We start from the raw sequence: 26925 nt of genomic DNA, 5'->3' as shown, positions 1-26925 counted from the left end.
CCCTGCCACAGTGAACATATTGCCCACAGGAACTCTGGCTTTGTGAAGTAAAAAGAATGGAAACAGCCCTTTTATGGCTGCTTCTTAAAACTGCTTAATTGAGGCACAATAATAAAACTTGTTCCCGTAAGTTGCATAAAATCCAAGGTGGAGAACTATTGATGTATTATTAGAACTCAGAGAAATTAGGGGTGATTAAGGCCATGATCTTGGAGAAATAAACATAACTTCATAGACACAAAAATATATGATGGGCTATATACTCTATACACATAATGTTTTACTACATATATTAATATGTATCTATGATATACAAATCTGTTTAATTTTAATTATGTTCTAAAATCTATGTGCCAGTGATTGCATATAGAGATTCCCTTCCCAAATATATGTTTGTTAAACACGACATTTGAAATATGATGTAATAAACAATGTTAATAAATTCTTTAATAAAAAAGAAATTATGGGTGAAAAGGACTTATATATCTTATGAATCTGTGATGGATGTGGGAAATGAGTAATCCTCTTTCGAGGCTCTGTGTCTCCTCATTTGATATTACCTCATGATTTCTTCATTGCTGTGCTAGGGCAGAGGAATAACGTAGTTGGAAGAAGTGTGCTTTGGGACTGAGTTTACTTCTTCTTGCAGCTGAGCCGTGTGTCCCTCGATGCAGCACTGCGCTGGTTCTGGTGTGGCCTCCCTGTTCCTGCAGATGCGCATGGTGATATCCAGCCCTCCAACACCTGAGGGTGTCTTCCCTGTCTGCACAGAAGGAACCCAGGAGTTGCCCACTCAGCCAATGGCCACAGCAAAGGTGATTTACAGCACTCAGATTTCAGAGATTGTGGAACGAATCATGGTAACATCTGATCATCTAGCCCCAGGTGTGGTGAGCAAATGATCAGAGCAGCACCTGCAAATCAGGCTGTGTGCAAGGTCAGGATTTCTCACATGGGATTGTGCCAACCTCCTCTTCCTCATTCTGCAGTGAATCACCTCAGAGCCTGAAAAGCTTTCCTTTAGAAATGCATATGTGGGAGTGTCTGCCATGAACTCAGGCAAAGAGAAAGTCCCACAACCAACTTGCTGTCCTAGAGAAATGGTTTTAATGGACTCCCAGTGCATCCACTTAGCATGTTAATGTAAATCACCTACTAACCCACGCATCCTCCCTCTCCAAATTGTCAAACTTATCCTTTCAGGCTTCATGCATGGTGCACTGTTTTTCCAAGCATGCATCCTTCAGTGCGTGGTTCTTTCTTGGGTTGAGTCCACAGCATTTATTGTGTGGATCCAGACATCTGTGGGGAAGCAAGTGCAGCCTAGTATATAGCCTCACACTCAGCTCTGTTGGAGGGCTATGGGCTGAGGAAAGAACAAGATTCGCTTGTGTCTGGTCATAATTTGGACTCACAGATGTTGGGAGCAGAGGGATATGAACGGTAAAAGTGTGAGGAAGGTGTGGGTGAGCAGCCTAACTGCACGGTAGGTGGTGGCAGACATTCCCACTGCCCAGCTGCTCACTTGTCTCCACCTGGTACTTGCCACTGCTGCTGAACTCTCTGATTGAAGCCTGGGGACTGAATGGAGGGCCTGTCTGAATTCCAGAGCCTCCCTGAGCACACATCATAGCCACAGCCCTCCACTGACTCCTGTGCCTGGGGCAGGCTCCATTGTTATGCTCAATTCCAAGTGTCCCATGTGCCCTGGTCTCTAAGGACAGCATGGGAACCCAGTGAAGGAGTTGGTGTCTGTAGAGCTGAGTCCAAAGAGCCCAGCCACAAGGCTTCTGTGGAAAAGAGTCAGGCAGTGGCTGTGAGTGAGTAGGCAGCCTGGTCAGGATGGGAAAGGGGAGAAATTTCCCAGGGCCCTCCTGCAGCAGGCAGGGCCACCTCAATCCAGTGTTGCAACAACTTGGCTCTGTCTGCTGCCTCTCTGCTGTGGTCCAGTAGGCAGGTAGTAATTACACACATTGCCTCCTGTACACAGTGGTTTAAGGGGGCAACCACAGTTGGTGCTAGGATCTACTGAAACTTTACGGGGTTTCCACTTAAACAGAGCTCAAAGACTGGAAAGGGGTTAAGGGCATAAAGAGCCTCCCAAGAGATGAAAGAAATGACCAATTGAACTCTGCCCCGAGGCCTCCAGCCAAGTCATTCTCAGGAAGTGTGTGCTATGGTATGGCAAGGACAGGATGGGCTTCACCTCTGAGACTTTTGGAACTGTGTCCATGTTTGCAGATGGTGTGGGCACTCTATCCAGGTTGTGTGGCAAAGGCTGCTGGGCACATGGCTCAGGATCCTCATCTGGTAGTTAAAAGCTGTCAGGATCTTCTGCAAGGTGGCAAGATGACTCCTTCCACACAAGGACGGACATCAGACATGAATCTTCAGTTTCCTCGGGCCTCTAGCTCTTGTTCTGGGCTGTCTGCTGCAATGCACTTAGGAGCCTGGGTCAATACTGCACAAATGGCTGGTGCTTGGAAAGATTGTAGAATCGGTTCATTCATGCGTTGTGGCTGCTAGGATTCTGGAGTGGACACTGTCCTGGTCTTTTGTCTTCCAGGAATGCATGGTTCTATTCCTGGGTCTAGGATTGTTGGTGCAATCTTTGGACTAAGTGTCCCAGGTTACATGGTGGCTCCATCTACTCCTACATCTGCGGAAGAAAGAAGTGTTGGATATCAGTCTTAAGACCTAGGACTGAGAATGATGGAAGGGATCACCTGGAGATTACTTCATGGCTTTGGTCAAAGGATGTGAACATAAGAGAGGAAGTCAATTTTCAGAGGATCACCCTGGATTTCCGCAGCTGGTCCTGGAGTTGATGGGGGATCTGAGGCTGCCCTAGGTTCCAGCTCTGCCTGAGATGCTAGGATTTCTTCCATGCTTGATCCTGGACCCAGTTTCAAGTGATCCTTGTTTGACACTTGGTTTCTCAACAATAATTGCAGATGCTGGGACAACTTCAAGAAAAGACCTTCTACAGGGCTGCCTGCCTGAAAAGCCTCAGTCCCATTATTCAGCCACAGGAAGTTTTACCAGGGTTTCTTCAAAGGCCTCTGAATTGCCAGGGTCCCCTTCTATGGTGCCATAGAAGCCTTGGAACTTTCTTCCAACTCAGACAACTCCGAATTCCCCATCTGTTCACTCTCAAGCTATGGTTGTTTGGAACCCAATTGCTGCAGCTGTGTGAGCAGAGAGCAGGCCTGGCCCTCCTCGTAGGACCCAGGCATGTTGCAGTGTAGACATATGACAAGGTCTCTCAAGCACTATGGACCCAGTTCTTCAAGAAAATCGTCTGGGGACTCTCTCCTCCAGTAACCCAAGATGAATGAGAAGACTCTGGGTGCAGAGAGAGAAGCAGCAGATTCAGGAGCTGGGCCTCTCCTCTCCTCCTCTCTGATGCCCTCAAGCACATGTGTGGAGCTGTGGTCCTGAGATTCCTCATGTCCGTAGTGCACGGCAGGCCTGGTCACCTGGCTGGGCTACAGGCAGTGTGTGCAGGAGGGATGACAGGTGGACTTAGATAACAGGGGTGAGCACCACTCTCCTCTTTGTAGGAGTGCCACCTCTACCTCCTTGTGCCCCTGGGCAGCCTTCCCAAACAATGCACTAGAGGGTGCTTGATCTTGTTACTTGGTTCCTCGAAATTGCTGTGTGACCTCAACGGCTCGGGCTCTCCTTGTCCTGGAGCCATGTATGAACTCTCTTTCCTGACTCCCACTCCAACAGCTCCCCTTGAGCTCCTTGCGCACACAGTGAGTGCTCAGGAAACCTACTGAATGCCCATGATGGGGAGATGCGAGCTGCCCTATACTCTGTAGCCCTGATGTTTCCCAGGGCAGGCAAAAGTGACTGGGCTGTCATGGTCCCAGAGGCTTTTCCCAGCCTTCTCAGACCTAGAGGAACCCAAATTTCCTATCCAGCAGGACGTCAACCAGGGCAGGGGCCTAGAGAGAGGAATTACAGAGACAGGTTAAGAAAGGCTTTAGAAACTTCCACAAAATAATGTTGTAGAACTGACCTGTCCTGAGCCGTCAACAAAATACATAATCCAAAATATAAATGTGTGGCCAGCATAAACAAATTGGATCCACTGCCTGTGCAACAAATTTTTGACAAAGGGTTGGGCTATTGGCCATTCCTTGAGGCAAGAATTTCCAATGAAATCTTTGCGTAAGTCCCTGAAAATTAACACGAGAGAGACTGAAGGCAAAATGAATGCGATCATCAGGATGTAGGAGAATTGCAAACAGGCAATCTTTAAGATCCACGATCATTTTATCCACGTAAAAACAATTAAGCCAATCACATCAAGTAAATCATGGCATTTTCTTTACTGTAATTCACTAAGTGATTTTAATTATGGTCCTTGTCAAACACATTTGGTAAAGGCTATTTACAGTGTACATGGCCACGCATGCACTATTTATAATTACAAAGATACCTGCCAGTTTATTCCAATCGAATTACACAGTGCCTGGAAATGGTGAACATCTCACACATCATTTAAATCAATACCATTTCAAGCAGAAAATGTTCCTTATTTGCCCACAATTGCAATAATTACATGAAAATTCTTATAAACACATGAATCATCTTAATCATTTAAACAGTCCCCAACTCTTTGCCATTTAACCTCATTAATCGTTCCCTCCTTGGGGAACCAAGGACATAATTCTTTTACATAATCGAAGAATGCCTTTAAATCTTTATTTCTAACCCGAGTTCCTCGTGTCTTTTTTTTATTGTAATTAGTAAAAGAGTTACATGATATTTGCCAGATAGAAGGTGCATTAATTCACATACATTGATACCCTTTCACATGTCTTGGTACCCGTTTCTCTCCCCCCCCACACCCCTCACCCATCTTGGTTTTCCCCCCTTCCCTATCAAATTTCAAATATCCAAATACAAATAACTTCAATATATCAGATAACAAAGTGAGATACTGTAACAATATGAGATAACCAAGGGACAGCAAAGGAGATGAGAGACAACATAGTACATTAAGGACAACAATCATTCATTATATGGCTTTTGTTTCACTATCCAGGAGGTCCTTTCAATTAGCTTCACATTATATATCCTTATGTATCAAGATTTTGCTCTATTGCAAATCTCTGCTAGTAGAGCCCAAGGTTTCTACTGATTATGACGAATGAGGGAAACCATTGAGCCTAAGTTCCTTTGAGTCTGGCTTACTTCACTTAATATGATTTTTTCTAAGTCTTTCCATTTCCTAACAAATGGGGCGATGTTATTCTTTCTGACAGCAGCATAGAATTCTATTGTGTGCAAATACCACAACTTGTTGATCCACTCATCAACTGAGGGACATCTAGGTTGGTTCCATATCTTTGCTATGGTGAATAGTGCTGCAATGAACAGATTTTGCAATAGAGCAAAATCTTGATACATAAGGACATATAATGTGAAGCTAATTGATAGGACCTCCAGGATAGTGAAACAAAAGCCATATAATGAATGATTGTTGTCCTTAATGTACTATGTTGTCTCTCATCTCCTTTGCTGTCCCTTGGTTATCTCATATTGGTATAGTATCTCACTTTGTTATCTGATTTATTGAATTTATTTGTATTTGGATATTTGAAATTTGATAGGGAAGGGGGGAAAACCAAGACGGGTGGGGGGAGTGGGGGGGGAGGGATACGGGTACCAAGACATGTGAAAGGGTATCAATGTATGTGAATTAATGCACCTTCTATCTGGCAAATATCATGTAACCCTTTTACTAATTACAATAAAAAAAAAAAAAAAACAAAGAAAAACATTCACCTTAACATAGCTAGTAAATTAATTAGGAAGCCTACACAATGGGAGAAGATCTTCACTAACCATACAAAGGACAAAGGCCTCATATCTAAAATATATCAACAGCTCAAAAAATTGAATTACTCCAAAACTAATCTCCAAAGTAACAACCATCCTATTAAAAAATATTAAACACAGTCTTTTCTGAAGAAGAAATAAAAATGGCCTATAGACACATGAAGAAATGTTCAACATCTCTGGTCATAAAAGAAATGAAAATCAAAACAACTCTAAGATTCCACCTCACTCCAGTTAGAATGGCCAGGATTAAGTAAACTAATAACAGCAGATGCTGGAGGGGATGTGGCCAGGAGGGATCACTACTACACTATTGGTGGGAGTGCAAACTCATTCAACCACTGTGGAAAGCAGTATGGCAGTTCCTCCCCTATGACCCAGCAATTCCACTACTTGGCATTTACACAATAGTCCAGAAACAAGAGCATACTAAATCCACCAGCAAAACGATGTTCATTGTAGCACTATTTACCATACCAAAGATATGGAACCAACCCAGATGTCCCTCAGTTGATGAGTGGACCAACAAGATGTGGTATTTGCACACAATGGAATTCTATGCTGCTCTCAGAAAGAATGACATCACCCCATTTGTAAGGAAATGGAAAGACTTAGGAAAAAATCATGTTAAGAGAAGTAAGCCAGACTCAAAGGAACGTAGGCCCAATAGTCTCCCTCATTTGTCAAAATCAGTAGAAACCTTGCACTCTCCTAGCAGAGATTTACAGAGACATTAGGCCAAATAGTATGACACCAAATGAAAGGAACACCAGGATAAGGAAACAAAACACATATAATGAATGACTGTTGTTCTTAATATACTATATTATCTCTCATCTCTTTTGCCATCCCTTGGTTATCTCATACTGTTACAATAGTTCACATTGTTATCTGAAATATTTTATATGGGCTTACTTGGTTATTTGAAATGGGATAGGGAAGAAGGAAATCAAGATAAGTGCAGGGAGGGTGGGAGGCAAAGGGGACCATGTCATAAGAAAGGGTATCAATGTTTGTGAAGTTATGCACCTTCTATCTGGTGAATATAATGTAACCCTTCTATTAATCACAATAGAAAAGAAAAAGAAATATGCACCTTAGTATCAGCCACTTCTGCTACTTCCTTTTTACATTAGAATTAAGGTAATCTAATGGAATATCTAGCCTTGAAAATATAGCAGGCAAGGGACAGCCATATGATGCTATTAAACATTGCAAATGTGGTGAGGTCTTCTGGGAAAAATATTTAAGAGAGCTGAGATGGCTGGGATTGGGTGGGAAAAAAGAACACTACCATCCTCACTGGGTATCAGAAAGCCTTGACAGTTTCAGGTCAGTTCTGCCTCAGTCCGGAGAAGAACCTCAGGAGAAAGGCTGGTTGGATCCATCTTGCCTCTGAGTAGACAGGGCAGCAGGGGAGAGGAGGAACAGCAGCAGCTGGAAAGCAGAGGACCAGGACTGGATTATGCTGTCAGAAGGTAGACAGTCAGCCAGGAGAAGAGTCCTTGGGAAAAACATTTATGAAACAGATTGTGGAAATGGGACAAGCTGGAAGAAAGAATGGGGTCCACTGGAGGGATTTCTAAACTGTGAAGGAATGGAAACAGGGCTGCGGAGGAGCAAAAGGCACTGGGAAGTACACCGTGCCTTGCAGCTTGCTCATCTATTTCCAAATCCCTGGCATCGGAGTTGACTGTTAATGATAATGTGCAACGCAGGAATGTCAAGGCCAGGAGCCTGGCAAAACCCACATAAGTTCTCCAAGTGACCCCAGTTGTGTGAGTGAGGCCAGGGAGGCTGACTTGTAAACCCGTGCACCTGTCCAGGGAGAGCAGGTCCCCAGCCAAAGTGGCTAGAGCCCCATGGGGGAGGGGCTGCCAGTGCAGCTCTCAGGTGACCCCACCCATTCTGCCTGAGTCACAAGAGTCTGCCACACCCCCCATTTATCTCTGACCAATGGGATACAAGCATTGAGGCCCCGCCCACCATTCTATGCTGCCTATTACCCCTGGTATCCCCTCTATGGGCTCACACCACTAGAGCGGTCGAGGGAGGTAGAGGTGGTGAGTGGTGAGAGAGCGAATCGAGGTGACGTTGGAGACAGAGTTGGAGGTAGACAGAGTTATTGTTGATTGTGAGAAGTGAGTGGAGTTTAGAGCCTGGGAATGTGGCCCCCCCACCTTCGCCGTCCCAGTGCTGGGATGTCTGAGCAGACAAGAAGAAAAAAGGTAGCCGCAGGAAGGAAAATACTGCAGGAATACCAGCAGAGAAATCATCCTGATAGACCTGCAGCATCCAAGAACAAGAAGAACACTAGAGAGGGAGGTAACCCCAAGACCAACACCGCTGGGGACTGTCCTGTTCTCAAGGGGGTGGCCCAAGACCACGCACACCCTGAGCCTCCCCCTCCAATGGGCACTGTCACAGCTGCCACGGGCAAGGGGGTCACAGGTTCCAGTAATATCGAGGACCTAGAAAGGCGCTGCCAGCATCTGGTGCTCGCCCTGGACTCCAGCAGAACACAAATCCAGCAGCTGCGCAGTGACATCCAACAAATGAAGCACGAGAAGGAAGACCTGCAGGACCAACAGAGGGAGGAGAACCAGAAGATGGCCTGTGTGCAGGAAGCGCTGAGAGTAGAGCTGGAGCAGCACAAGCTGTGCATACAGGTGCTGAGTTCAGAGAAGTGGGATTTGCAGTCTGCCCTGGCCCACATGCAGCAGGTGGCCAGTGAAAGAGCACTAGAGCAGGAGAGTCTCACCCGCCGCCTGCAGGCTGCAGAGCAGCGCGTGGCAGAGCTAGAGATGACCTCGTCTGCAGACTCCACCAAGCAGACAGAGGCCGAGCAGAACAACATAGAGCTGCTGAAGGCCCTGAACCGTGTGAAGCTGCAGCTCCAGGCAAAGGCCAGGTGCTGTGAAGACCTGGAGGATGAGAACACAGAGCTACAGGAGAGGCTGGAAGAGCTCCTGACCCAGAAGGCCGCCATGAAGATCCAAATGCAGGAGGGCCAGCAGGCACTAGAGGAGCGGGCAGGGTTGGAAAGTCAGGTCAACCACATGAGAGAGGTGGTGAGAGCATTGCAGTTGGAGAGAGACAGCTTTGCCGAGGACCTGAGGGTGGAGAGGTGCACAGGGCAGGAGAAGGTCCAGCAGCTGGCAGAGCAGGTGAGCCAGCTAAGAGAAGAGAAGGAGCAGGGGCTGGGGCAGGTTGGAGAGCTGGAGAGCAGGCTGGTGGAGCTGAGAAAGCAGCTGTCAGAGCTGCAGCCCCCGCAGCCCCCCGCAGGCCCATGTGAGGCTGAGCAGCAGCTGCAGGCCCAGGCCCTGCAGTGGCAGCAGGAGCTCAAGAACGTGCAGGAGCAGCTTCACATGCAGGTGGAGGAGAACCAGAGCCTCGGTCTCCAGCTGCTGGAGCAGCAGCAGCGGCTGTGGATCCTGCAGAAGAGGGCGGAGGAGTGGGATCAGAACGCCGAGGACCGGCGCAAGATCCTGGAGACGATGGAAAAGGAGCACGAGACCATGAGATGCACCCTGGTGCTCAACCGACAGCTCAAGGAGCAGCTGGGCCAGCTGCAGGATGCCTTGCAGAGGCTGAGCGCTGAGAAGGAGGAGCTGGCCAGCCAGCTCCTCTCAGAGCAGCAGGAGAAGACAACCCTGCAGGAGAAGCTGGCCGAGCTGGAGAACTTAGAGGGCAAAAAGACGACTGAGTTCAAGAGTCAAGCCACTGAGCATCTGCAGGAGCTGCACGACCAGTACGTGGCGCAGCTGCAGGAACTCAGAGCCACGAGTGAAGAGCCCGTGTCCTGCAGCCAGCAGCTGAGCTCAGAGAAGGAGGCCCTGCAGCAGCACCTGCTGAGGCAGACCCACCTGCTGAAGCGGCTGCAGCAGGAGCAGGTGCAGCGCAAGTTGCTGGCCCAGATGGAGAGGGAGAAGTTCCAGGGCACTCTGCAGTGCCTGGAAGCCACCAGACATGAGAATGCGCAGCTGCGGGCCCAGCTGAGCTCCCTGGCTTTTCCTCCCAGGGAAGGAGGAGGCCTGGGCACAGAAGAGAAGGATGAGGAGGCAACTGCCTCTGAAGGGTCTGTCCCGGAGGATGTGGACAACCCCCAAAGCATGTGTGATTTTTACGAGGAAGCACTGTCCATTGCGGAGTGCAAGAAGGCGAGGCTCAGCCGTCAGCTGCAGGAGCAGCAGGCCCGCTGTGGATGCCTGAGTCAGCTGGCAGCCCAGTGGCAGAGAAAGCTGGAGGGCCAGGCCCCCTTCGCCAAGGGCTGGATACATGGCCTGTTTGGGAAGAGGAAGCAGGAAGCGCAGGCGCCCAAGAAGCTGAAGATCTGCTTCCACGAAGACCTGGCCGCCCAGGTGGATGGCCAGAGTGCAGTGGATGACCTCCAGCACCGCTGCAGCCAGCTGGCACAGCACGTGAGCGCCCTGGAAGAGACCATCGTTTCCTACAAAGAGCAGATGGACGTCCTGGAGAAGCTGTGTCAGGAGAAGGACGAGTGTGTCAGCCAACTGTCCCAGGAGAAGAGGAGGAAGAGGAAGGAGCTGCAGGAGCTGCTGCTGTGCCTTGCAGGGGAGGGCACAGAGTGCCAGGACGTGATGCTGGCAGCTACCCAGGCCCCTGCTGCCCAGGCCCCCTCACACCTCGCAGGGCCCCTGAAGATGGAAGTCAGGAAGGACCAGCAAGAGTTGGAAGGCGTGTGTCTTGAAGAAAACTTGGAGCCTGGCCCTGGAGAGGCTCGCGCGCTTGGGCCCCTTGAGAGCCCCACTTCAGAGCCTCCTGTTCTGCTGCTGCCTGCTGTCAAACCCCACCAAGATCCTGCAAGCTTGAGCCGAGAGTCCTGCCTCCCTTTCTTCTATAAGGCTGAAGCAAAGGATGTGTTCGACATCATCACCATCTGAAGATTGGGGCTACTATAAAAGTTACTTTGGGCATGAGTTTAATTATAACACTGGTGGGAGTATTATGTAGGGATTAATCTAGGCCGACAGATCAGCCACCAATGAGAGGTGGCCAAACTTTGTGAATGTCCATTGGCTGCTAGTGAAGAGCCCCACGTGATATTTGTAACAAAATTCTTTCCAAGAAGATGGGAAGTTATGGTGTACTTTTTGCTTAGCATATTGTCTTAGAGATGTCATCTTTTGAACTACTTTACCTTAGCATACTGGCATTTTGTGAGATAATCCTATGCTGATTTATGAAGTAGTTTTCATAATTCTTTAATTCGTTGAAGAGAAGATTGTATTTCCCTTCAAATGAATTATTTCATGTTATTTAACTTTATAGTTGTTACATTCATGCATTTTTAATATTGTGCACCAGCCACGCAAATTCTTTTTCTATAATAAGATGATTCAAAAATAGTACATGGAGGTAATAAGTTGTCCAAACTGTGAGAAATAAGAAAATTTTATTAAGCCTGACAGTTTGCAAAAAAGTAACAGTAATACCCAAATATGTGGAGATTTCTTATAGTGGAAAAATATATAACAAAGTGCTGAACTGTAATGCAGAATCATAACGCACAATTGTAGAGTGTCTATAATGAGAATGTCAAGCATCTCAATATTCCACTTATGAATTGTTCAAGTGATAAATGTGCCATATTGTTCATTGAATCAAATAAAATATTAAAATTAATTTTTGTGTGTGTGTGTGTGTATGTGTGTGTGTTTATTGGTCTGCCAGCTTAACCTTAGGGGCTAGGCAGCTGTCCCTGGGCTTGTGTGTCTCTTGTGTCTTTTTAGTGGATAGAGGTAAGACTCTCACAGACTTTCCTGTCCGGCTTCATTTTCACCAATTACAAAAAAGATTTTGACTTTTCACCCTCCTCCATTCTCACTCGTCCTTTCCCTGCCATTACTACTCACACCCTACAAAGTATGTTCCACTTTCCTAACATCCATTCTTGTTAAAGTGCACATTAATTATTCTGAGATGATTACTATAGTTTATACTTGTATTTACTGTACTTTATGTGATGAATCCCTTTATCTACTCTTGCTTTTTCCACCCTCTATTACTCATAGCTTTCAGTCAGTTTGGTTTTATTAACTCTACTAACAGATGCAATTGTAACTTGGTAGTTGTATCTTCTTTTCTCCTCACTTTTAACATAGTTTTGCAATTATTACAACATGGTGATTTATACATATATGCTCATGCACACACATGGATATGTTAAGTTTTTTTTTTTTCCTGTCTTGTACTGGGCCTTGTACTCAGCCTGCATGCTATACCTGAGCTTTTATATGTGTGTGTGTGGGGGGGGCGGGTCATGGAGCTTGAACTCTGCCTGGGTGCTGTCCCTGAACTCTTCAGCTCAGGGTTACTGCCCTACCAAAGCCCATTTCCCCTTTTCTAGTGGTCATTTGGTGCTATGAGTCTTAAGTCCTGCTGGCTTTGAATCTTAATCCTTAGATCTCCGTCTCCTGAGTAGCTAGGATTACAAGTGTGAGCTACTATACCCGTGTTGTAACTGAGCTTTTTGCTTAGAGATAGCACTGTATCAATCACCTGTATTATAGCTACACTTCCAGCCTTAAAGTTAATTATAAACAAGAGGCTTTTTACCTGGTATGCTGGTCGCTCACTCCTGTAATCCAAGCAACTCAAGAGGCTGATATCTGAGTGTTACAGCTCAAATCCAGCCCAGCATGAAAATCCATGGGACTCTTACTTCATATTAAGCACCAAAAAACTGAAAGTGGCACTGCGGCTGAAGTGGTAGAGGTCAAGTGGTTGAGCTGAAGAGCTGAGGGATAGTACCCAGGCCCAGAGTTCTTGCCCCATGACAAAAGAAAAGAAAGGCTTCTTTCCTGCTTGAGCTGTCTTCGAATCATGATCCTCAGATCTCAGTCATCTGAGCAGTAATCAGGTATGAACCACTAGTGCTTGGCTAAGGAAAAGATTTTTAAAAAATTAAACTTGTGAAAAAATAGAGAGGAAATTTATCTATTTAAACTCACTTTAGGTTGTTTTCACTTATTTTCTCTGGAGCAATTTTATTTTCAACCAGGAGCCATGTTTTATTTATATCTATTCAGAAGGCCAGTGATGTGTTCTGATAGCTTATTCTTAAAGTAAGAATAGTGAAGGTAGTCTCAAATTTCAATGTTCATTTGAATGGAGCTGAACTTTGCTTCGAACCATCTAATGTAAACCAGGCCTCCAAATGCTGCACTTTTCCTTTTAATTTTTTTTCATTTGTTACGTTTCTGTTTCCCTTTCTGGGATTGTCTATTGCAGTGGGCTGCCTCACTTCACCAGGCCTAAACTCCAAAGTGTTAGAGGTGGTTAGTTCTGCCTTCTGTCTCTAAATCACACAGGAAACAACATAAAGTCTGCCAAAGTGTGCCTTCCAAAGTTGCTCATCTTCTTAGTTAGTTTTTAAAAATCTTTACCTTACCAGATAAGTTGAATGCCCCAGATAAATTTCTGCCTGGATTTCTAATATATACCACTTGTGGGACTTTTTTGGAGAAGCTTTTGTAAAACCAATATTTGGAGCTCTGTGTGTAGTACTCCAAATCTCCTGTGAGGTGATGCCGTGAGTGGTTCTTCAGGCTTTCTGGTTGTTGAAAGTCATTAGCTATTGATTGGCATGTTTCAGGTGGTATTGACTTTAAAAACTTATACACAACCTCAAGGGACCAGGAGTTTTCCTTTGTAAAGTAGCCCAAAGTTTTCAGACAGTGATAAAGCATCCAAAGGGATTAGCAGGTTTGAAAAGCAACATTTATTAGCTACCAGGACTATTTGTTTTTCCACCCAGATTGCCTCTCTGAGAAAATTTATAGTCATGTCTCTCTGACTGAAATATCTCCTATAAAACAGCTTGATCGAATATGCAGTCAATCCATTGCTTTTGCCTTCTTAACTAAATTGGATTGACTGGGTTGTTGATCTCATTGATTGTGTAGAAATTTTACGTTGGCTGGGAAGAGAAAAACAATTAGGTTAGAGATTATCTGGGTTTGTGATCACAGGAAGACATGGATTGTGTTCTTTGTAGACTAAGTGTGTCTTTATTAATGTGCCTAACTGGAGAAGTTATTCCCTCCTCCCTCCCCCCCCCCCCGCCCCGAGAAGAGTAATTACATTACTGACAACAAACTACTTTATTTCTCTGAAAGGTTTTGTAGTCTTCTAGATCTGGAATCTCAGTCACAATAAATCATCAGTTTCACACTTTCCTTTCAGACTAAAAAGAACAGAGTCATTATTGACTAGGGAAAATGAAAAAGCAATTCCCAATTACTTTGGTCTTTAGCATAGGAATAGCACAAATCCATTCTTAGAATTTTAAATCATTGAATTGCACTTTGCTGGAGTGTGAAGATATCGTTCTAGCCATTATTGTTGGTGTAGGTAGAGTTTTAATCTTCCTGGTTTAGGAAAATTTCTGGGGAATTAAGCAAATCAAATGATAGATCTCTTTGACATTTCTGTCTCAAGATAAGAAATGGAGGCAAAATTATTACTGAGTAAACCAAGGAAAGATTTTAAAACCAGTTAAGTGTCCTTTGAATCAGTCATATTTCCCTTTGGCCCTTGAGACTCAATCCAGGGCCTGGTACATGCCTGTGAGCAAGCCCTCCTCCACTGTGCTGCACCTTCAGCCTGGGAGAGATTTAATGAAGAGCTCCATTCCACTTTTACCATTTGACCATGGATGCCACTCATGCCCCATTCTCTTCTTGTCCCATATCTGGGAAAGTCAGTAAGATAAGCCATGCATTCTTCCCCTTGGTACCAGTAGGAAGCTTTCATCCTGGTTCAGTGAAGAGCCAAAGCAATTCACATTTCCCTTCACTCAAGCCATCTGACTAGTGTGTGTACGCCTCCCTTGCTTTTCCCGAAAGCTGCATTCCCTGACCAGCCAGTGTTTCCATCTCCTTCATATGTTTGTGTTTCATTGCCAGTCTTAACCTCTGGTTCAGCGTGTGTGTGTGTGTGTGTGTGTGTGTGTGTGTGTGTGTGTGTGTGTGTGTGTGTGTCTTAGTGCTGGGACCTTAAAGTTAGAGCCTTGCACTCTCTCTTGTCATTTCTCATTCGAGGCTGGCACTCTCCCATTTGAGCCATACCTCTAATTCTTGCACTGTTGATTAAGTGAAGGTAAGAGTTTGATGGGCTCTTCTGTCCTGGGACTTGAATTCAGGGGTTTGCCTGATTGCTTAGCTTTTTCATTACAGTGGTGTCACTCCACCACTGGAAACATGTTTCTAGCTCTGAATCTGTTTTGGGCAGGGAATTGGTCCCATTGTTGGAGGGCAGGCACAAAATGATTATGATGTAAGAGGGTGCGGGCTACCACCTCCTGGACCACTCCTATTCCTTCCAGGGTCTTCTCGTGCTTTTGATTTCATAGCTGCTTTTGATGCCTGCTGGTGAGCATGTGCAACTTTACACTACATTTGCTAATGGCTACAAAGCTTCTCTTATATATTTCACTAATTAAAGCTGGAAGTTTTGAGAACATTTAGGGACAGGAGTACAAAGTTGTCACCTTCCTTCCATTGGCCTTGGCTATAAATATTTCGATCTCCCCAGGAGTCTTGGATCGTGCTGTGTTTGAATCCCAGCACAAGAAGTGAGTGATGCTCGGTGACTCTTACCATAGGACTGTTGGTTATGTGTCTCATGGAGTCATTGGTCCTTATTCAACCAGGAGAAAACCATATCCTCGGTACTGTAGGGACTCCTCAGGTGATCACCCTTGTAGAGAAGATGTCCTGGCATGCAGTACTAAGCTCTACTTTCCAAAAGCTGATGACTGACTAAGGTTCTGTTTGCTTCCACTGCTGCTGCCTGTCCCTCTGTGAGAAAGAACAATCATGGCTTTAGGGGAATACTGCTCTTATACCAGCTCTCTTGAAAGCAGCCCCAAGAGCTCTACTCCATAACCTATAAAAGTACCTGGAGGGACCACTGCCCTGTCGGATATCTGTAAAATGGACTAGGTGAGAGACTAGGTTCAATTGAATGTACAACTAAACAATATGAGTTCATTCAAGCAACTCAAGCTTGGAGTCTCTGGGTTAGTTATTTTGAAACTGATGAATATAGGAAAGGATCATTTTATATGATCCTTTGTCATATAGCTTCAGAAGTTTCTGTTCATGGTCAGCTTTGGCACTGAGGTGAGGCAAATCATCAGATATTAGTAGCGTGTAGTAAAGAGTTTGCAAAACTCTAGCTCAATGGAAAGAACCTGGGTGTGTTAGTACACTTCTATCATTCCACCTATAACTTAGAAGACTAAAGTAGATCACAGATTAGGAATGTGCTTGGATAGGAAGCAAGATTAGATGTAAAAACTAATGAGTACAAGCAAAGAACTGAGTTATCACCTAGTAGAGTACTTGCCTAGCAAGCTCCAGATCAAGTTCAACTCCAGTATACTGCCAGACAAAAAAATCCCTAATAAACAGGAAAGCAATAAATAAGCCAGTTAATGGGAAAAGACCTGAACAAATGAAGTAGAAATTAATGTATGAAAAATATATTACATTTGTACCCACAAGAGAAAAGCAAGTTATACCACATTGAGATTCCATCTCATTCCAGTCAGAAAGGTGCTCATCAAGAAACAGACAAAAATACCGAGGACACTGGGGGTGGGGGGTGTGGGATTAGGGTTAGAGGAACCTCTTACACCATGAGTGGGGATGTAAATTAGTGTAGCCACTATGGAAATGGAAATGGAGGTTCCTCAAACATAGAAGCAATATATGACTCAACTATACCACTGTTGGGCATATACCTAAAGGAATGTAAGTCTGCATACAATAGAGATACCTGCACTATTCACAAGCTATGGAATCAGCCTAGGTAACAGTAAGCCAATGAATGGATAAAGGAGCTCTAATATATTCAAATACAATTTTGTTCAGCCATAAAACAAGTCTTTTTTTGCAGGAAAATGGTTGAAGCTGGAGATGATTATGTTTAAGCAAAATAAGCCACACTCAGAAAGACATATATCACATTTTCTGTTGTATGTGGAATCAAAATTAAGAACACAAAACAAAACAAAAACCCAAATGGATTATTAGGAAAGAGGAAGGGGGAAGAGGAAGACAGGGCAAGGGAACAATATAAAATATATTTAATATATACATCTATAGTATATGCACATGTATGCATATCTTAATATGTAACGAGAAGCCTATTTTTTTTCCTATGTATGTGGTACCGAGGAATTGAACCCGGGTCTTCATGCATGCTAGGCAAGCATTCTACCACTAGGCCAAACTCCCGGTCCTAAGAAGCTTACACTAAGAAATTTTTTCTCAGAAGGGTTGTAAGTGCAAGGTTTTGTATTCAAACCCTAGTACTGCCCACATATATTATTTTTTTTTCTCGAGTGCTAAAAGAGCTGATGTCAGAGTGTCAGGTTTGGGAAGGATATGTAAAGGTAAAAGTGGAAGCCAGAACGTGAGAGAGATTTGCAGGTATTAAAACTGCTGGCATTGAAGATAGAGTAAGGGGCCCTAAGCCAAAGAATGCAAGCAGCTTCTAGAAGCTGGGAACTTCAAGGAAACAGGTTTCTATAAAATCTCCAGAAAGAATGAACTCTTTAGACATCTTGATTTTCAATCCAGTGAGACTGATTTTGGACTTTAGACTTCAGAACTGCATGCTAACAGATTTGTGGAGGTTTAGAGCTACCAACTGTGTGGTAATTTGTTACAGTAGCAATAGGGAATGGATCAGGAAAGGAAAAGCCACTGGATTGGGCTCCTACTGGCTTCCTGCTACAGCTTCATAGAGCATCCCACTCACACAACCAGTGTAATTCAGTGAAAGGAGAAATGTCCCATTTCCATTGTCCTCCAATCAACAGTTGGAACAAAAATGAAGAGTCGCTCTTTCTATATTTGATTACTCACATCTTTTATCCTTACTGCACATTTTTCTCCCCTGCTTGAAGTCTGACAAAGGTAACAAAAAGAGACCCCATTCTCCCTTGGACCAGTCAGCTCTGTGGGCTCAAAACTCATACTCATTCCACTCTGAAGCACAATAAAAACTCCAACCACTCACCTTTTCCTTTGCTGAAGCTAGTTTGGATGAGCAGCTGCTTTGTTTGCCCAGAAGGTCTCATCATGTCTAATCAGCTTTTCATGTTCAACCATAAGTTGAGGAGGCGTCTATTTCAACATCCTCACACATTCCCCTTTCCAACATCCTCACACATCCCCCATTCCAGCATCCTCACTCATCCCCTATTCCAACATCCTCACACATCCCTCTGCACCAGAGAACACTAGAGCACCTCAGCTTGCCAAGCTAGCTGCTAAAATCATGTGGCACTTCGTTAGGAGTATTTTGCAAAATAATTTTTCAAGGGCATGGAGATTTATATTAAGCAAACCCAGGATTGGATAGTCAAGGAGGATCAGAATGTTCCAGGGATGACATCAAGGAGCCTGCTTCAGGAAAACTGGCCTAGATTCGTTGGGCCACAAGGGCCATCTTGAACGATACCCATAAAGTTCAACATAAACTTTAAATGTCAAGTAGCATGTATACAGGGCTCAAAATATTTTTTAAGTTTATCATCCTAAAAGGAGAAGAAAAATTTCCTGCCACTTTTTCTGTATCATCAGAATTAATTAAAATAGTAGAAAGGTTACAAGTGTTTCAGGAAATCTGTGTGGGTATTTGTGGGACTGTGATAGTGATGTGTGTGTGTGTGTGGATGTGTGTGTGTGTGTGTGTGTGTGTGTGTGTGTGTGTAAGAGAGAGGGTGAGCAGAAGGCTGTGGAAATAGGAGAGAGAAATTATGCTTAAATAAAAATAAAAATTGTGTACTTTAATTGTAGGACATAAAGGGTCTGAATATACCTGCCACGATGCCTTTACCAATGATAAGCAAACATTTTCATAATACATTTTATGTTCTTTAAGTCTTAGAGGTGGTGTTTGCCTTTTTTTGGAAGCTCGGTTGAAAGCACAACTTGTGTTAGAAATACAGATGTTAGAAAACCTGGTTCAGGGCTCTTCTGCAGGCTGCTGGCCCTGCAAAGCCTGCAGCCTTGTAGGGAGCTTGTCTGCAAGGGGTACATGGAACCCCTCACACTTGAGCTAAGACAATCCAGACAAAGAGAAGACATGTGTTCTCCCCTCCCCCTAACAAAACTCACCCTTGCCTTAACATACTCTGCCACAGTTTCCATGTCAGTCCTGGCTGGAATGGAGATAAAGCAGAGAGGGAGGTGGATATAAAATCCTTTCAAATTGCTCATCACTTTTTTAGGACTTTCCCCCACTTTGTGATCTATATCTTTGTGATCTTATATTTGCTTTTTTGAGTGTCTTAATTTTGAAGAAATGTCTCATTCTCTATGCTCCTTGGTAATTTTTACCTGTCCTGCTCATATACCAGTTACTTATGCATTCCTGTGTTCATCATTAATTGTTTTAGATTTAAGCATTATATAATCATTTAAAATACTTTGTGTGTGTGTGTGTGTGTGTGTGTGTGTGTGTGTGTGTGTGTGTGTGTATGTGATGGTACAGTGACTCATGCTTGGCATTTTCTGCTCACAGCTGGCACTCTACCACTTGAGCCATACCTCTAGCCCCAGCTTTTTGCCAACTAATTAGAGGTAAAAAGCATTTCTGATTTGTCTGTGTAGGGTTGGCTTTGAACCACAATCCTCAGATCTCAGCCTCTTAAATAGCTAGGATTATAGACATGAGCCACCTGTACTCATATACTTTAAAAATGATTTTGACAAAGCTTCTATTGACTTCCAGTGAGTTTGACTCCTAAAGAGTCAGAGATACTCACACGCACACTTTATTCAATATACAATATGCTTATTGAATGCCAGGTACTGTGTTGTGTTTGGAGAATGCCCAGATCACTAAGCAATGTTCACAATGTCCAAGATGTCATAAAGTAATAGAACTGAGGTGCATATAGATGACCTTACATAAATTCTAGGATAGACTGAGCTATGGAGAGATTACAAGTAAAATCAAACTCTGAAGCAAGTTAGTGTTATCAATATCATTAAAGCCATAGGAATTGCCTGGAAGATAAAAAGTTTTTTATTTGATTTTATTTTTTATTGTTGGGGTAATGTGTAGAGGAGTTACAATTACAATCGCCAGATAGTAGGTGTATTACTTCTCACACATTGATACCCCTTCTCATGTTTTTGTCCCCATTTCCTTCCACCCACCCCTTCCCAATCATATTGTTTTCCCCCCTTCCCTTTCTTATTTCAAATAAACAAACACATACAATATATCAGGTTACAAAGTCAGATACAGTAACAATATGAGATTAACCAAAGGGCAACAAAAGAGAAGAGAAATAACATAGTACATCAAGAACAAAAACCAAGTAAGATAAAGCTCTTGTTTCAATATCTTGGAGATCTTTCATTTAGTCTCATCCTATATGACCTTATGTACCTAGGTTTTGAGCTATTGTAATCATCTGCTAGGAGAGGCCTAGCAGTGTACTAATTATTACAAATGAGGGAAACCATGTTGCTTCACTGAACATGATTTTTTTTCCAAGTCTTTCCATTTCCTTAAGAATGTGGCGATATCATTCTTTCTGATGGCAGCCTAGAATTCCATTGTGTATAAATACCGAATCTTCTTGATCCAGTCAGCTACTGAGGGGCATTGGGTCATAGGGGAGCTCTATGTTTAGTCTTTTGAGGAACCGCCATACTGCTTTCCATAATGGTTGAACGAGTTTACACTCGCACCAACAGTGTAGTAGTGATTCCTCCTGGCCACATCCCAGCTAGCATCTGTTGTTATTAGATTTCTTAATCATGGCCTTTCTAATTGGAGTGAGTTGTAATCTCAAAGTTGTTTTGATTGTATTTCTTTTATGGCCTAAGATGTGGAATATTTCTTCATGTGTCTATAGGCCATTCTTATTTCCTTTTCAGAGAAGTCTCTCTTTAAGTCTTTGGCCCATTTTTTAGCGGGATGGTTGTTTCTTTGAATATTTGTTTTGGAGAGATTGAATTTTTTTAGCTGTAGATGTATTTCAGATATGAAGCCTTTGTCTGTTGTATGGCTAGTGAAGATCTGCTCCCACTCTGTGAGCTTTCTACTTAACTTGCTAGCTATGTTCTTTGCCATAGAGAAGTTCTTTATTATCATACAGAAGCTCTGTACAAGATAAAAGATGTTGCAATCTACTCTTGAGTTTTTTCATTTTATCCTAGTTTTTAACTGCTATATATAGATTCAACCGGACTCAACTTCTGGGTAGGATAAAGTTTCATATGCAAAAATCTTTTTCAAATGCCTTGTTCTGTTGGAACTTTGCATGCCTCATTTATTTCTCCTTAGTAATTTCAGTTAATTGCTTATGGAATGTCTTGAAAAATCAAAACAACAGGGCTGAGGCTCAAGCACATTGTAGCCCTTCTCCCCCCTTTATTATTATTATTATTGTTATTAATTTGCCAATTCCAGTGGAGAGTGTATACAATTTCCCAGAAATTCTGTTCTAATAAGGAAGGACATTTATTTATTTATTTATTTGTTCACAATTTTTTTTATTGTGATTAATAGAAGGATTACGTTATATTCACCAGATAAAAGGTGCAAAACTTCACAAACATTGATACTCTTTCTCATGACATGGCCCCCATTTCCCTCCCATCCTCCCCCCCACTTATCTTGACTTCTCCCTTCCCTATCCAATTTCAAATAACCAATTAAGCACATATAAAATATATCAGATAACAAGGTGAAATATTGTAATGATAGGAGATAACCAAGGGATGGCAAAAGAGATGAGAGATAACATAGTGCATTAAGGACAACAGTCATTCATTATATGGCTTTTGTTTCCTTATTCTGGAGTTCCTTACATTTAGTGTCATACTAATGTCTCTAGATTTTGTTCTATTGTAAATCTCTGCTAGGAGAGCCCAAGATTTCAACTGATAATGACAAATGAGGGAAATGATTGAGCCTATGTTCTTTTGAGACTGGCTTACTTCACTTAATATGATTTTTTTCTAAGTCTTTCCATTTCCTTACAAATGGGGAGATGTCCTTCTTTCTGACAGCAGCATAGAACTCCATTGTGTATAAATACCACATCTTGTTGATCTATTCATTAACTGAGGGACATCTGGGTTGGTTCCATATCTTTGCTATGGTAAATAGTGCTGCAATGAACATCATTGTGCTAGTAGATTTAGTATGCTCTTGTTTCTGGACTATTGGATAAATGCCGAGTAGTGGAATTGTTGGGTCATAGGGGAGTTCTATGTTTAGTTTTTTGAGGAACTGCCATACTGCTTTCCATAGTGGCTGAATGAGTTTGTACTCCCACCAACAGTGTAGTAGTGATCCCTCTTGGCCACATCCCTTCCAGTATCTGTTGTTATTGGTTTTCTTGATCTTGGCCATTCTAACTGGAGTGAGGTGGAATCTTAGAGTTGTTTTGATTTGCATTTCTTTTATTACCAGAGATGTTGAGCATTTCTTCATGTGTATATAGGCCATTCTTATTTCTTCTTCAGAGAAGACTCTCTTTAAGTCTTTGGCCCATCTTTTAATAGGATGGTTGTTTCTTTGGAGATAAGTTTTGGAGTGATTCAATTTTTTGAGCTGTTGATATATTTTAGATATGAGGCCTTGGTCTGTTATAAGTTTAGTGAAGATCTTCTCCCATTCTGTAGGCTTCCTAATTCATTTACTAGCTATCTCCTTTGCCTTACAGAAGCTCTGCAGTTTAATGCCTTCCCACCTATCCAGCCTTTCTCTGATTTGTTGTGTTTCTTGGTCCTTATTGAGAAAGTTTCGACCTGTGCCAAGGAGGTCTAGTGTAGCTCCTATTCCTTCTTGTAAAGTTTTCAGGAGTGTCGGCTTTTACCTTGAGGTCTTTGATCCATTTGGAGTTAATTCTAGTGCAGGATGACAAAGAAGGATCCAACTTTAGTTTTCTGCAGCTGCTTAACCAGTTCTGCCAGCACCACTTGTTGAAGAGGCTGTCTTTCTTCCATTCTATTTTTTTGGCTCCCTTATCAAAAATTAGGTGGCCATAAGTCTGTGGTTTAATATCTGGGTCCAAGGAAGGACATTTTTATAGAGTTTTCCTAGCTTGGCTTAGTCTAGTGGAGGTAACATTTAGATGGACTGTTTTGGGAATTTCCTTGACATGTGACTCTGGTAATTAAGTCCGACATGCTAGCCCTCCAAAGATCAGCTTCATTGTGGGGATGTTAACATAAGACCTCACCAATTGGAAAGTCCATTTATTGATAGCATTGGCTTCTATACAGACTAATACCATTTGCATTGGGAATGAGATGAATGTAGCTCAATCAGAACAAAGCGTACACAGGTGTGCCAGTGATGAATTTTTCAGATATCTAGTCATTTGCTGCCAATATTGCTTTTATGGGAGAGGCAATACTTGTTTTCCCTTCCTTGCCTTTGTTTTGTTTATTAAACTGGATATTCCTATAACTAAGAATATTTATGCAGAGGAACTGCTGGCTTGTTGGTTGACAGAACATGCATTCTTTTTCTATTAAAAATACTGCAGCTGGGAATCCTGAGCAAGACACCACCGAGGCCCCCCCCCCACAGTCACAGACTCTGACAAAGCAGTGGAAACACAGCAGGGATCTGAAGGGCCGACCAGCAGCCAAGCTCCCCCTCTGAGAACCAAAAAGGCGCGGCTCCGCCCTTGGAGTCCACGTCCCCAGCTGGGCCCCGCCCCTGGGAACAGAGGGGCCTCCTGCTGGTCCTGCTGAGAGCTCTGAAACTCTCAATCCCCAGACCCTTGGCTTGGGGCCGCCCCTGGAAGCAGCACAGGAAAACGTCCACCAACCCGCGCTCAGATGGAAGCTCGCAGATCCATCCCATGGTCCACTGTGAGGCCACTGTTTGGGCTAAGAGCTAGTCGCGCAGCAACACATAAGTTTTATTCTAATACTTTCCAAACTTTGTACTCAAATACTCTACCTACTTACCCCCTGACCTCTCTCATTCTATTTTTCTATCTCTGGACCTCTGCTCCTCTTTCAACCCTTATACTGCATGGATCTACACTTGATGGCTGTTGAGCAACATTGTATATCTAAGTGTTTAATTATTCTCTAGGCTCAGAGGGACTTAAAGACAATAGAGATTGGATTGAGAGGCTTATTGTTTTGGATATAAATTGCTTATCAGTGAATAATTAGACTAATCGGTAACTGCACAAAAAGAAAGAGTGATAACACCAATCAAAACTTGTGAACATCTAGAGTCTGCCAGCTACAGAGGTCTAGGTTGGTTATATCTGAAAAACTATAATCGTGTTTAGTATTAATCTTGCTCCCATTTTCAAATGGGCAGAACAAGAAACTCAAGAAAAATGTCAAATCAAGAAACAACATCTCCCACCTCCCCCACCCAATGTAAACAGCCAATGGAACAGTCACTGGCAAACCTAGAGGAGAGTCTTCCAAGTGCTGTACAAATGCAATTGATAAACATCATTAATGAAAAAATGTGAAAATATAAAGAGATAAGGGAGGAAGCCATAGCTGAACAAGAGGAAACCGTAAACAAGGTAATAAGTAAAAAAGAAGAAGCCATAAAGGAAGCCATAATAAAGGCTGTTCAAAGAAAGATGGATGAATTCATAGAATCCACAAATAAAAAGGTGACCGAACTCCAGCAAATGTTCAAAGAAAATAAAGCTACTGAGCTAACCACTCAAATGGAAATCAAGGAGCTAAAGAAATCCATACATGATCTAAAAGAAGAGATGCAAGGCATCAAAAATGAGCAATTAGTAGCAAGGGAGATGAAAAATAAAGTAGATAGCTTTGATAGCAGGTTAGACAATGCAGAGGAGAGAATTTCCGGGGCTTAAGATAATTTAGTTATTATAGAGAACAGAAAATGAGTCAATCCAAATCTAGGAAAAATGAGAGAGCGCTTCAGGAGGTCCAAGATACAATTAGGAAGCCTAATTTAAGGCTAATTGGTATTGAGGAGGGTCTGGAGAAAGAGGTCAATGGTATTGGACATATACTTCAGGGAATCATCTCAGAGAATTTTCCAAATATCCAGAAGGGCAGACCCATCCAGATACAAGAAGCTTTTAGAACCCCAAACAGACCTGACCAGAAAAGAACATCTCACCGCCACATCGTAATTCGAACTGGATCAGTAGAAACAAAAAAAAAAAGGATCCTAAAGGCAGCCAGGGAAAAGGGTTCAGTAACCTATAAAGGAAAACCAATCAGAATAACCCCAGATTACTCAGCAGAGACCATGCAAGCAAGAAGTGACTGGAAGCATATATGTCATGCCCTTAAGTCAAATAACTACCAACCAAGAATACTGTACCCAGCTAAGCTCTCATTCATAACTGAGGGAACAATAAAAACATTCCATTCCAGGGAAAAGCTGCAACAATATGTCGCAACAAAACCAACACTACAGAGAATTCTGAAAGATGTTCTATACATAGAAATCCTCATGTCTTTAGGGCCTCTTTTAGGCCTGAAATGAACAACTCCTGTGAGGATAATGCCTGTCCCATGGCCAGTCACTTACTTTGCGCTGTCTTCCCTCCTCTGTTGACCGGAACTGATGTCTTGGGTGGGCATCTCTGAGGTGGTCACACTATCACATGGTACCAAGGGTTTCCTGGAAGACAGCATTCCTCAGGCTGGCAGGCACTCGTGCCCCACGTTGGGCAGCAGTTGTCTCGTCAAGTGGGACATCAACTAGGGACAAAGAACCTAGAGGGGGGAATTAGACAGAAGAAGGCAGGAAGACAAGAGTTCTGATCAAGCTGCAGATTTTATTTTTCACACATGGGTTTATATGCTCCTTCAGGGAAGACAGGAGTGGGTAAGGTAGAGGAGTAAATCCAGAACTGCTTAGATAAGGGCCAGGTGGCAGGATGTCTGCACCAGATAAAGAAAAGAATCTGTGTAAGCATGGAAATTGCTGCTATGTTTGTTTAGACACAAGTTTCTATCAGACTGTGTTTCCTGGGGTGTGGGACCCATGTAGGCACATTCTTGAGCCGACGGTTCAGGGAGAGGAGAGTGAGCTCCGGACAGCCAAAGCCAGCTCCTTGTGTGGACACTTTCCTAGAAGGACTCAAGCTCTCCTTCAGGACTCTATAGTCAAGTGGCGGCCATTTCCCTTTCCCAGGCCTCTCCTAGCCAGCTGTCCAATGAATTGGTCTGAAGACAAAGGTTCTCCCTCTTCCCCCAAGCTGGCTTTCTGCTGCAATTCTTCCTGTACTCCTGCATTGTCTTCCTGCAGGTCCTGAAATGCTCCTTGCATAGGGAATATCATGAGGAAGTCACAGGCACTGAGTGTGCATGTGATGTGTACAGTTCCTGGTGGTCCCTGAGCACAGGATGGAGCTCAGGATGACAAGAATGACCCGTTCTTTTCACTGAATGCTGTCTGGAAATGTGTCTCCATGCCATGTGACCCTCCCACTGACTTCCTCCCACATACCTCAATGTGTATGGACTCTGTCCTTCACCGCTAGGGTATCTACTGGGATTTGGAGTGTTCAGGACCCTCAGGGGTAACGTAAACAATCTTTGTGAATTTGGTAAAATGTTGTGTTTGTAGTCTTAGTGAGGCCTCAATGTACAAAACGTGTGTTGATGAAAGAGTGGGCATCTCCCGGCAGTGCCATCAGTCCATGGCACCCATGTGTGTAGGTCAGGGTCGGTCCAGGCATGTTCATGGCCTCTCCCAGTGTTCCAGCCTCAGGCAGTCTGGTGTTGATCCTAGCATGCTATGTCCCAGGATGCAAGCAGATGCACATTACTGCAGCACAGGCAGAGCCTAGCCAGTGGGCCTGTATCTGGACTCTGGGGTGGAGCTCACTTGCTCAACAGCAGAGTCAATGCATTTTGGGTTGCTGTGAACGTTCTGAAGGGCCCAAGAAATCCTGGTACAAAGGGGACTTCAGTGAAGGGCAGGGCAGCTGCCAAATGGTCTACTAACCTCTCCAATTTGCTTCCCCAACGGTATCCTGCCTTGCCGGGTTCATCGAGATTTGGGGCAAACATGCCGCATACTGCT

At 43.6% G+C, this 26925-nt stretch overlaps 2 pseudogenes across 1 annotated transcript in view; both read left to right on the top strand.

Moving 5' to 3' along the window:
• The first annotated feature begins 679 nt into the window (after positions 1–679).
• LOC150062756 (uridine phosphorylase 1-like) overlaps positions 680–26925 on the top strand; it is a 123609-nt pseudogene continuing 97363 nt past the window's right edge. The window contains exon 1 of the transcript XR_016535482.1: positions 680–815. The product of XR_016535482.1 is annotated as a uridine phosphorylase 1-like (transcript). The remainder of the gene's footprint in view (positions 816–26925) is intronic.
• LOC150062761 (golgin subfamily A member 2 pseudogene) lies at positions 7714–10915 on the top strand (annotated as a pseudogene).

The sequence above is a fragment of the Megascapheus bottae genome, chromosome 5 (assembly GCF_031878675.1).
Source record: "Megascapheus bottae isolate mThoBot1 chromosome 5, mThoBot2.hap1, whole genome shotgun sequence".
Lineage (NCBI taxonomy): Eukaryota > Metazoa > Chordata > Mammalia > Rodentia > Geomyidae > Megascapheus > Megascapheus bottae.
The sequence above is the reverse complement of the archived record's forward strand: the minus strand, read 5'-3'. Positions and strand labels throughout refer to the sequence as shown.